At 38.5% G+C, this 12051-nt stretch overlaps 1 long non-coding RNA gene, 1 other non-coding gene and 1 pseudogene across 2 annotated transcripts; 2 read left to right on the forward strand and 1 right to left on the reverse strand.

Moving 5' to 3' along the window:
• Positions 1-957: 957 nt before the first annotated feature.
• Positions 958-2791, reverse strand: LOC113674586 (uncharacterized). The gene is made up of 2 exons (XR_003446529.2): positions 2677-2791; positions 958-2295 (listed from the first exon to the last, which is right to left on the reverse strand). It is a non-coding gene; the product is annotated as an uncharacterized LOC113674586 (long non-coding RNA).
• A 4703-nt stretch (positions 2792-7494) lies between these two features.
• Trnac-gca (transfer RNA cysteine (anticodon GCA)) lies at positions 7495-7566 on the forward strand. The gene has a single exon. It is a non-coding gene; the product is annotated as a tRNA-Cys (tRNA).
• A 2626-nt stretch (positions 7567-10192) lies between these two features.
• On the forward strand, positions 10193-10991 carry LOC113674570 (uncharacterized; annotated as a pseudogene).
• The last annotated feature ends 1060 nt before the right edge of the window (positions 10992-12051 follow it).

The raw sequence follows: 12051 nt of genomic DNA on the forward strand, positions 1-12051 counted from the left end.
GAGAACAGGAACGAGTCCTACCCCTCCCCTGCGCGAAAAAAAATTTTTAATAGCAGTATAAGCTTGGAGTGTGGCTCTAGTGAGGTGGTCTTAAGAGTGATTCGTCCTTTTGATGAGCGGCGATCGATTCATCAGAAAATATTTGCCCAATGTTTGCGTTGTCTCCGGTAAGCCGTCAGTGTTTCATGGCTATCATAAAAAGGACATGAGACAAAAAATTACTAGGTGTTACGTCTTTTGGTTACATATCTTTTTACTTTGATGAGAAGACATAGTTTCGTCAAAGAGCTCCCGAGGGTAGCCTTGATTGAATTAACGAGACTGAGTTTGTTCTCAAGACGCGCAATATGTCTCCTTTCAAAAAACTCTTATTAGCGTAACGTGGGTAGCGAGATAAAAATTTGTGTACTTAAATTTTTTAGTGGCCTTATGAAATATAGAGTGTCGAAATTGGGACCATTGAAAATTTCAGCATCGGAGAAATAAATTTTTCAGTTGTGGCGGTGAATACCAAGTATACTTGACGTGGAGCAGGTGAGGTTTGCTTTCAGAGTCGGCAGAAGTATACCATAAGCTCATCGAGCGAGTGATTTTTTTCGTAATCGTCATGATAATGATTTAATTATAGTTCTGTGTATTGATAGCCAATTGTTTACTATATAACTCCGTCTTCCTTCCCGGCTCAGTGGGGGACGCAGCCGCCTTATAGCACCGCGTTTGTGTTTGTGTCTATGTAACGCGCGATGGAGTGGCATCTCATCCAGTGGCAGTAGCTCCGGCTGAATGGACCACTTGGCTCGAGTGCAGACTTTTCCCATGCCTCTTACTCAGGGGTATAAAGCCTTGGGTTGGGATTTTACTCCCCTAACATTCTATTACCGCTGAAACTTAATGTCGATTTTGCTTTTTTGAGGCGATATTGTTCCTTCAGGTAAAGTCATTATTTCAAGGCTTTAGTTATTATCAACAGTACTATATTTCATTGTCATTCAAGTTAATTAAACTGAGCAAACACAACAGACGGTCATCAGATGGATATCTTGAATGCGGAGGACTGGATAAATGTAACATTTGCTTTATATCGTTCCAGGTTCATTGTGAAGTTAAAGCGAAACAACTTTAGACTGTCGCGAAGCGACTCTTGATCCGTGACCGAGAAAATCACTTTTGACTCGTTGCGAGTCGACTTTTGTTGAAACGACCGTACAACTGTAGATCGGCGAAAGATTATCGATACACGTTTCTATTTCTGAGCGCAACAACGTCGATAAAAATCACCATTGAGCCACGAAAATATCGTCGAAATAAGGCGATGGAGTCCTAGGAAACCTTTTCAACTTAGTCGTGAGAAAATAAAAACAAAATGATTTCTTTAGGATGAAAAGATGACTTTTAGATATAGATGCAGCAATATATATAAATATAGATGCAGAAAAAGTTCTATTGTACTCCACGTTTCCCCGTCGTCAAAACGAAGGAAAAGGTTTTAAGAGGAATAATACACATAAGTAAGAATTTCAAAACAATCTAATTTAGTAGTTACGGGGTAGTCCAATGATCGGATTAAGAATTTTACACAGCAAGGACATTCAACACCCAAAGATGTGTTCGCGTCATTTAAACTCGGTCATTTTGGTTGGATTCTACTGTCTTTCATGATGTTATCGCGGTAGGAATACCGGACCTTCTCCAAGAAAGGGTTTGTGATAGCAAGGGAATATTTTCATTTCTGTTACATTAAAGATATAGCTTACTGTATTCAGTCTCAAGATATTGGTACTGTGGTAGTGAATATCATGAACTGGTATCACGATATCGATATCGTTACCTCCTGCTTTTTTTTAAATAGTTCTAAATAATTCTAAAAGCTACGTTTAGAACGAAAGCTTAAAAGTTATCTGTTCAATCATTTTAAAAAATGCCATTGATGATACTAAATATCCGTATCCTCCAAGACGTGTATTTTGATGAGTGAGCCATTGAGCTGGTAGTGTTCAACGCTCCCAACCTCTTGAATTTGAAGAATACGAAACAGCACATCTTCAATGATTATCTGATTCTTCTTTGCTATTGAATTATTTTGATAAAGTCCTTCCAGCTTTTTCTTGTACAGCAAAAGTTTAGAACACTTTTCCTGCTCGTCATATTGAGAACTTGTGAATTTTGCCAAAAGAACGAAACACCTTGCCTTTTCATGCATGGTCCTATTCATGCTTCATGCGTACAGGAGGTTTTATATACATTCCATGAACGTTTGGTAGATAATATTGTCCGGGTTTGCCGTTCAATCCACATCTAAGTTGAGATAAAAAAAATAATAATGACATAAGTCTTCTAATGTCTCTGACTGTTTTCTACATAATATTCGTGGTGAACGCTTAGTCCAACTGCCACAAATGTCCTGTAATAGAAAGGGTCACTGTTAATCTACAGTAAGAAGAATTTCAACGTGAGACTGTTGCGATTTTAAGTTCATTGTAACTAAGCCGTAGCAGGCCGTGGAACGAGGTTCTTATGACTCTTTGAAATCAAATGGAGATCCGTTGTGGGTCGGCCTACTGGGACTGCCGGTCGTTGAAGGTCTACAGTTTCCCTTATGTAAGTAAAAATACAACCCCATTGGGGAGCGAAAGGAAATAGATTTAGCCTTGTTAGCTCTAACTAAATAATACTCACTTCCTTCTATTATTTTCTCCTCCAGTTCGTCTTTATTTGGATTTGAAGGCTTTTCATAGTTCTATCAAAATATCACTGACAATGGTAACTAGAATTTGATGTATGTGTGGAACTCGTGAGTGGACTGATAACGTCCAATGGCTTGATTGGATTTTCCAGACAAAGCTGTTTTATGAACTAAGTAACAATATAACAAAATCCCCCTGATTGGCTTCCGGTCTTCACAACTCCCCTTCCCCCTCCCCCTCATGTCTTCATCCATCTAGTTTAAAAACAAACAGGAAGACATACATGATTACTCAATAAATCAGGCAGCACCGGACTATCTCGTTTGCTTTGGTTACAATTGCAATCGTTTTCAATTTTTCTCTAATTAGGTCTGTTTTAATAGTACCTTTAGATAAAGCCAGTACATACGGGAAAAATCTTCAATACTGCTCGCGTATCTCTCTGAATGGCGTACCTTTGTGTAGATATCATTACTGGCCTAAATGCCCTCCCAATCTCAATCCCAAATTCACGACATTGTGTTTCAGGTTTGCCCGGAACTCATATTATACAAAAGGAACCTCACTTCTAAATTGTGCTTTTCAAAGAACCCATTAGTGCTGGAAGGTGAGCATACCATGCGGCACATGCACAAACTGTGCTTAGACTTGAATAAAGGGGGTAAGTTTCTAAAGAAACTGTGGTACTGCATCGGTGGGAGAGTATAGCAGGTAATTTAGTGTTAACAACTGAGTTGAAAACGTAAATTGACCACCATAAAGACGGTTTAAATCGCTCTGACGAAGGGCTAACGCTCGAAACGTCAGCCTTTAAATTCTTTACGGTGGTCAATTTATGTTTTCAACTCAGTTGCTAACACAAAATTACCTGTGCTTAGATTTGCTTGTCATATAAGTGTTACTCAATAATGACAAAGTGTTCATAGAAGGGTCCCGGGGAGAGGGATCACTGCTTCGGTCTAAATTCTTCCCTTGTCCATCTCGTGTGCAAGTAATTTGAACCTCAATGCCCGGTTGGTTAGCCTGGCTTTCCAGTGGCAGATAAGCAAATCACTTGAGCAATGTATATTTATTTGCCATTAATGGCGATGTGACTTGAGCTTTTGTGAAAGGCGCTGTAATCGGCCTTCCATGCTGCATCGCAAAAATTGCCTTCCAATTTTACAGACCTATTTAGAAAACTTGTGCTTTTCATGGTAACTGTTTTTGTCTGAAGTACAACTTGAAGCCGGACAGAATAGAAATGCCTGTTTTTTAATTTATTTAGGGGACTGAAATAGACGAAGCCTTAGTATCAGGCAAAATTTTGAAAAATCACCGACTGCAAAGTGACATTTAGTGTTTCATGTTAAATCATGAAAGTTCTTGACCAAAAATACTGTTCAATGTGCAGAAACAATTGAGTTTACTGTAGCCAGAAACCACGATTTCGTATTTTATTGATGAACACAACAAAAACTATTCCTTGTCAATAGAGCATTCAATTTGACAAGAAAAATGACTTCTCGTTAGTTTAGTGTTACCTTTTGTGCGATCGTTAAGTTACCAAGTAAATATACAAGTGTTGTGACAATATCCGCGAAACATCTCATCAGTTGGTCTTTAATTTAGGGTTATTAGTGTTTTATTCGTGAAACAAAGTAAAGGAAACAGTTGGACTCAAGCTGAATTTTAACGATCAAATGACGTCATACAAAATTGCAATGGTCTTGTTTCATATTCTAGCAATGTCAATTGTTTATTTTTCATTGTGTCATTAAAATATGGAAATGGCGTTGCTTTCTTGAACATTTAAATTTTATTTATTTAACTGAGTGATTCGAGTGAGACATCATCTTTTAGGGCGGTCATTTTAAGAAAGCATTAGCCATAATGACTGATCAGGAAACGCCTTAAAGTTTGGTTGTTTCCTGAGGAACCTGAAATAAAACTTAATATAATTCGAGTATCTGCGGTTTAAGAAGAACCAAAAACTTAAACCTAAATTGAAGTATACTTCACGTTTACTTTGCTCCTTGATTTTGCCCTTGTGTCTGACCCTGTAAGGTTGAATGGGTACCTCTTGCTACACTTCAGTTTTACTTGCAGATAGTTACACATGGTACCTCTTTCCAAAGTAGAAGTAGTCCTTGGAGGTCCAAGTGTTTCCATGGAAGAAAATCTATATGGTTTATGGAGAGCAGCAAGAGCAGAGATTAATCTTGGACAACTTTCAGCTAACTGTCTGGCCGATGCTGAAGTTTGCAAGAATTTTACTGTCTCGTTTCTCTTTAAAATCAGCGAAACGATAGCAGAAAATAAAAGAGTAGATGCCATTCATCCGATTCCAGTTACTAACGAAAACTCTCTCCCCGCTTCAATGTGCGCAACAATTTTTCTCATTACATGGGTGTTGCAACTGTGGCTCGCCGGCAAAACTAGACGGAAGTAACGAGCACAACTTATTCTAGAGACAGATGGAATCTTGTCGCACTTGTCTACACAAAGTTAGACTGTCTTGAGCTTTACATCAACGGAACCAATGAACATTCCAATACCTGTTTTGTCATTAACAGCGGTTCTGTCTCATCAGTGAATGTGAATCTTTTTTCCTATAATACCTCGAACTTTATATACGTGAGTTACGTACAAGTCATTCAATTTGCTATAGGTAAGCTGAAGTAACGACTTTACACGAACAAAGCTTCACTCAAGGTATCGAAAGGTAGGCAAGTGACTCTCAAGAGGCTGTTATTAGCTCACCCTTAAGACTACATGTACATGTTCTTTTAGCCGGTTTTCGCTGGGAAAGAAAACACAGGAAGAGATAATATAGTACCTCTAAACAACTCCCGTTTAACTGAAATATGAAACATAAAACATTAACTTGCGTCTCTGATTTTAACTTTTCAGACTAAAATACTTACTTAATGCATGGTTGCCAATTGTTCTTTAAAACTTCCATTTTTATATATGGATCTTATCTTTCAGCTTTAATACCTAATAACAATAATACTGTTTTTGACAGAAAAGTAGAGATGGTAATGCAGTAACTGTCTGTCTCTGTGACCATCTTTTTCTCTTTCTCTGTCATTGTCACTGCCAAAATTATTGTCTTTCTCACTGACTGTTACTTCACTGTCACTGTCTCTGTCATTTTCATTGACATGTTCTTTGTCTTTGTCTCTTTCTTTCTCTGTATCTTTGTCTGTCACAGTCTGTCTCTGTCCTTATGTCCATCACTGTAACTGCCATTGTCTCGGTCACTATTACTGTTGGTTGTCACTCTTTGTGTCAATCTGTCCTGCTCATTGTATTGTTACTGTCACTATCATCGTCTCTGTTCCGGTCATCTTCACTGTTTACAGCGCTAAAAACTATGCACATATTCAAAAGCACTTTTCATCACATTAAGTATAATGAACTAGTACTGAACGCTTTCCCAAAAAGAAATGTTTTGAGTTGTTTCTTAAAAGAAGCAAGGCTGCTACAGGATCTAATTGGTAACGGCAACGAGTTCCAAAAGTTAGGAGCAGTATTAGCGAAAGCACGATTCCTAAGTGTAGGGTAGTTGACCCGTGGAAAAAACAGAAGAGATTGTGTGGACAAGAAAAGAGCATAGTTAGAGGCAGGTTTAAGAGATAAAAGATCTTTAAGGTAGAGTAGACTAAGATTATTTAACGGCTAAAAAACAAAACGAAGAAACTTAAACTGAATTCTGAATGATTCAGGAAACTAGTGTAGGTCAACGAGAGCCAGTGTGATGTGGTCAAATTTCGTAATCTGGAAAATCACCCCATAGCTAGCTGCGGTGTTCTGAACTTTCTATAAATGATCAAGTTGATAATTGGTCAGACCAAAAAGATGTGAGTTACAGTAATTAGTCAAGGTGCAAAGATACAAAAGCCGATGTACTAGTGTTTTGGACGATTGCGCAGAGAGGATTTTCTGACCTTTCTAATGCTGTAGAGTCCACGAAAAGTCTTCAGTGGTACAGATCTTACCGATGTGAACATCCATCCGCATATGAACATCAAACCAGGACCCAAGGTCCCGGATACTTTCTAGTGGCTTTCTTCGCGACAGCGTCACCGACAACATTAGAATCAATAGATATCGGGGGGGGGGGGGGGGGTAGGTTTCCGAGTAAAGAGAGCCAGGTTTTAAAGAAAGGTATAGATATGTGTGTCGTCAGCATAATCATGGACGGAAGGAAGGTGCTGAGACGAAATGATTTGTAGTTTTTGGTAACAACATTATTTCTAATAAGTACGAGTAAATTTTTCAGAGACAGCAAAATTGCACTTGCCTTACGGGCTTGTGTAATTTTAAGTCTTTATAAAATTTACAAGTGCTTATTTTCACCAAATTGCACGAGAAATAATTTTTTCAAAAAAATGCATTACAGAAAGTCAAGACAGATTAAATTTTGGCAACAGGCGCGCGCTATTTGATTTGCACTCGTGTTACAACTTTGCATTCGTGTCACACGAAAAATGCACTCGTTTTCAGCCAATCAGACGCGCGTAATTTTTCAGGTATATCATCATAGACCGAATTGCACCACACTCACTTCAATCACCATTATCAACCAGCGCTTGATAGATATGAGATGATAATGCAAGACACGGATCAAATCCAACGCACCATGGTGCTTTTGAATGTTAAACAGTTGTGTTCTTCATAGTTATTTTCCTGCTTTGTTTGACTTTGCCTTGAATTACCGCTTTAGTTCGCTTCTTCATTTTTTTTGTACATGTCTGGTACCAGTTAACCATCATACCTGTTGGCCAAATTATAAAACAAAGAAGCCCTACCATTCAACAGTGAAGGGGGCATAGCTCAGTGGTAGAGCATTCGACTGCAGATCGAGAGGTCACCGGTTCAATCCCGGTTGCCCCCTCCCTTTGGTTCATATTTGTTTTCTAAGAGAATGATGTGTGTCCATGATCCTTTTTGTCAAACAAAAGCATTTTTTTCCCTTTTTTAATAAGTGTATATCAGAGTTAACAACTACTGCTAAATTCTATCGGACACCTGGTACGTACATATTTGCAATCCTTAATGACCATATCGATTCTAAAAAATTTAGAATTTCTAACGTGTCTTAACAGTTTTCAATTTTAGAAAGCTTCATTTAAGTCACCAAATGAAATTTAAAACGTTGCCTTTCCGCTTCGTTTTACTACCCAACAAATAAATTCGCACAGGTTCAATTTATACATATCTATCGCTTTTAGAGATCTTAATTATTTTCCGAAAAGGAAAAGGCTGAGCTATCTTCAAATCTTCATTTAGGGACCGGTCATTATTTATCGCCTGGGGGGGTCGGAGTATTTTTGTTGTCACATCGGAGCATTTACCTGATCCCCCCGTAGAGTATCTAGTTTTTTAGAGATCCCCCCTTATCGGTAGTGGAAAGTTTCATGATCCCCCCCCCCCCTTTTCTCCCAGCCACCGCGTGTTTGAAACAGAGCTGGCACGCAATTTGAAAGTGGTAGTGGCCAGAATGAACGAAGAGAATAGCAGTAATGGTGCTAAAAAAGGGTCAAGTTCGGGCGAGGATTCAGATGAATCTGACGAGGAGACTGTGCAAGAGCCAGTGGAGAGGGCTGCCGAAGATTCTGACACGGAAGCGGAACAAGATACAGCCTCACCAAAATAAACACTTTTTTATTTGTTGTTTTCATTCGGCCGCGTATTAAAATAATGAAAGTTTATGATTTTAGATTACGATTCTCTATAAAACAAACTGAAACGTTATGAAACAATTTTGAGCAATTGTAAGTATTCCATTCTCAAAATCTTGATTACCTTTCTAATTTAGATCGTGCCTGAATAAAAACGTGTATGTTAGACTACGATAGTGATTCTTTTTTACAAAATGGAGGGTCTGTAAAAGGGTTTGGGTTTTGTGTCTGGGCTAGAATAGAGTTTATATAATACAAAATACAACTGAACGTGGTCTTGAATATATGGTTGGGGGTTTAGAGTCCCAGCGGCAAATCCTACCAAAGTATTTACAAATGCAATCACCCGGGGTCCCGGCGCGACCTAAAATTCCTTTTTTTTTTGGTCTGATCCTCCCCATTATGCTTGTCAATTACGGCTGATCCCCCCTAAAGGTCTTCAAAAAACCATGTGATCCCCCCCTAAATACTCCGACCCCCCCCCCCCCCAGGCGATAAATAATGACCGGTCCCTTAGACCGTGGATTTAAAACTGATACGAAAACTAAGAAAGGATAAACCAACAGGGTGGTGCCCAGAGAAGAAAAGGCACGAATAACCGGCATGTGTGACTACAATTCTATTCACCTCGCCAACGGCCAAAAGGCGTGCTGAGAAGGAGAGGGGAAGGGTATGAAAAATGCAAGTAAAAATTTACACCATTCCCTTATTAACCCAGAACCTCTTATAAATACTAGAATCGTCTCCCCCTTTTATTTCTAAGATACAATTTGATTTGTTACTTTTGACGAAAGAATGAATCGTCCTTGGAAAGGGCGCTAGTTTTCTAATTAGGCCCTCTTATGATTGCAGTCATCCTGAGTGTTATAACAAAACACTAAGCGAGAATCGCTAATCATCATAGGTTTGGAAGGAAAGAGATGCAAATACTTAATTAACTCCAAAAAGAGTTACAAAATTAGAACATGGAGATTTAGTATGTACTGTAGTTCACTGTTGCATGCTTTTTTTTTCTATAAATTGTTAGATTTTTAAGTCTGTTTTCTCTCGAGAAATAACAAGAACCTTTCTTTCTATGGGAGCTGTGGACGAAACAGGGTGTGTCTCGGGTGCACCCCCTTCTCGCCAAAGCTTATCTTCTTCTGCTTTCGCATTTGCCCTCATTTGACCGTAAAAAAGGAGGAGGAAGTCTTAAATTATGAGATTATCTTCAAACTTTATTTATCAACGAAGCTGAAGGACGCGATGAAGATTTGTACCATCTTGTTTTGTGTAATATTTGGAGCATATGTAGGCACTGTTCATTTTAGTCAAAGATCGTGTTAGCTTCTTTGTCAACACGAGTATCACTGTGCTGCTTTTTGAATGGACGACAGTTCAAACATTTATGTTATATGTAGACTTAAGCTAATGTAAAGTGGCTAAGGCCTAATACCTGGACACTATCTGAAGTCCAATCTCACGTTCAAATGGTTTATAAACTGTTTTTGTGTAAATTAAAAAACTAGATCACGACAGAGATCACAACCGGAAGGTGAACACGGCAATGTCAATCTTATCACCGCCAATATAATTATCAGACGGTACTAACAATATCAGAGACAAAAAAAGAGCTCAGTTTAACAAAAAGGGTTATGACTTAAAGAGAATTACGGTAATTGCTACCATAGACCTCGATCGACGGTCAGACCATTCAACTGTGACTGTCACACCGAGTGATACGTTTACTCGGTTGGGGCATGAGGCCAAGCGCGCTTCAGTTGTCTCACATTGACCACAAAGTAACTAACGCATTTAAATGTCTTTTTCTTCTAATTTTTTTAAGTAAACTAAACTTGGCTTATGTACCCTGTCGCACGCAGGTCTTTGTACGGTTACGATCAGGCAGCCAACAAGTCCTTTAAAAGTAGTTATATTCCAGACGGCGTCCGAACTGTGAAGGAATTCGAAGACGGAATCAACGCGTTGTTTGTGCCTGCAGGTGTAAAAAATCGACTTTGGAGACCTTAACGGTACCTGTATTAGCAATCCAACTCTGTGTAACGAATTAACTGTGTCTTTCCTCTTGAAAACTACCAGTGGCCATCACAAAGATTTAAATGATTTAAAGATTTTTGACTCTGGAGTGAAAGATGGCAGAAGTGATGAGTATGATTGGTCCCTTGAAGTTGGATCATCAGTCCAAGTGATGGTGTCTTACGGTAAAAGCCACATAAATATGGGAAGTCTACTGGCAAAGGCTGCCTGGATAGTTTGGCCTTTACTTTTCAAATAGATTCAATGTTTGGAACAGTTAGGCTCTATCAGAAAGGTTCAATGGCCAACGTCCTCATATCCTCCAATGTCTACCCACAGGACAGGAACACGCGATTAACACTTGGCTCAGTGCAAAACACCAAAGGCCTTTATGCAAGCAATTTCAAAGTCCTTGAAACCAAGCTGAGTGACGAGGAAATTCAAAAGAATGGAAACTTGAGTTTCCGAAAAGGTGAAAGGTGCTTCAAGCATTAAAGAAAATAGAATACATTTTAACATCAACACACCGTTGAGAAAAAAAAAAAAGACAAACAAAACAATTTAAACTTGGTCGGAGAACAAAGGTTCGGCCTTTGGCATATTCCTTGTAAACAGGGCATGCAACAATTTTAAGCAGTATAGAGCCATTCTTTGTTTTCTTCAAATGTGACTAAGTAGTAATCGGCACTCAACTAAAGTCATGACACTGCGAAGAATATTTTCTATCCAGTGGAGAAAATTACCGAAAATCTCGTATATGGTAAGAATTTGGATTTTAGTTACCTGAACATTTTCTATGAAATTAAATTGATCGAAAGTGTTCAAAATTGGTCTGTTGTTAGATAAGCTAAGTTTGCAATGGTAAAGTCTGACGTTGGTGTCAAACCTTGAGTCATGCAAGGTAGTTCTAATTGTCGTAAGAGTCATGCAATAATGACCCAAACCAATTCAGATTCGTTAGTTTCTTTATGAAACTAAACTTCTGATTGGTATTACCCATCAGCTAGACGGTTCTATTGTCTGCATGACGACAAACTACAAAGGGAAAATTGTCTGAAAAAATATGGTAAGGCACATAAAAGCTCACTCATTTTCATAATTATTTGCTTTTTCTTTTTAGTTTCACGACGACCAGTTTAACGGCCATTCTGTCAGAGCACTTCAAGGCTGCAAGCGATCAACAAATTACTTTCGTTCCTGGAGAGGTTAACAAACACCTAACATTTGAAATTATCAACAACAGCAAAAAAGGGAGCAAAACTTTTCAGGTTATTTTCTCGAACCCGCAAAGATCTGTTTTGATTGCTCTGAGGTCCCAAGCTCGTCTATGCAACAATCAGTGTATTCCCAAGGTTGGAAAAAGTAGCTGTTTGTTGATTATTCATTTTCTTGCTCTGGAAACTTACTCTCTATTGAGTGCATAAAAGACAGTTTTCCGGCTAAAAGAAAACACTGTAATTATCATTAACTCTGTGGGAATTAGATACAAAAGCAGAGTTCGCAATAAATAAACAAGGAGCTTAACCTTAGAAGTTTTACGAATATGGTCGAATCTCTGATATTTATAATTATATTTTGAATAAATTGGTCTTCGTTTGATATGTCAGTTAACGTTCAGTCTCGAGGAGTCAGCAGAAATGATATGCATCACAATTGCTTGTACTGCATTTAGACTGAGCTTT

The sequence above is a fragment of the Pocillopora damicornis genome, chromosome 8, assembly GCF_964200805.1.
Source record: "Pocillopora damicornis chromosome 8, jaPocDami1.2, whole genome shotgun sequence".
NCBI lineage: Eukaryota > Metazoa > Cnidaria > Anthozoa > Scleractinia > Pocilloporidae > Pocillopora > Pocillopora damicornis.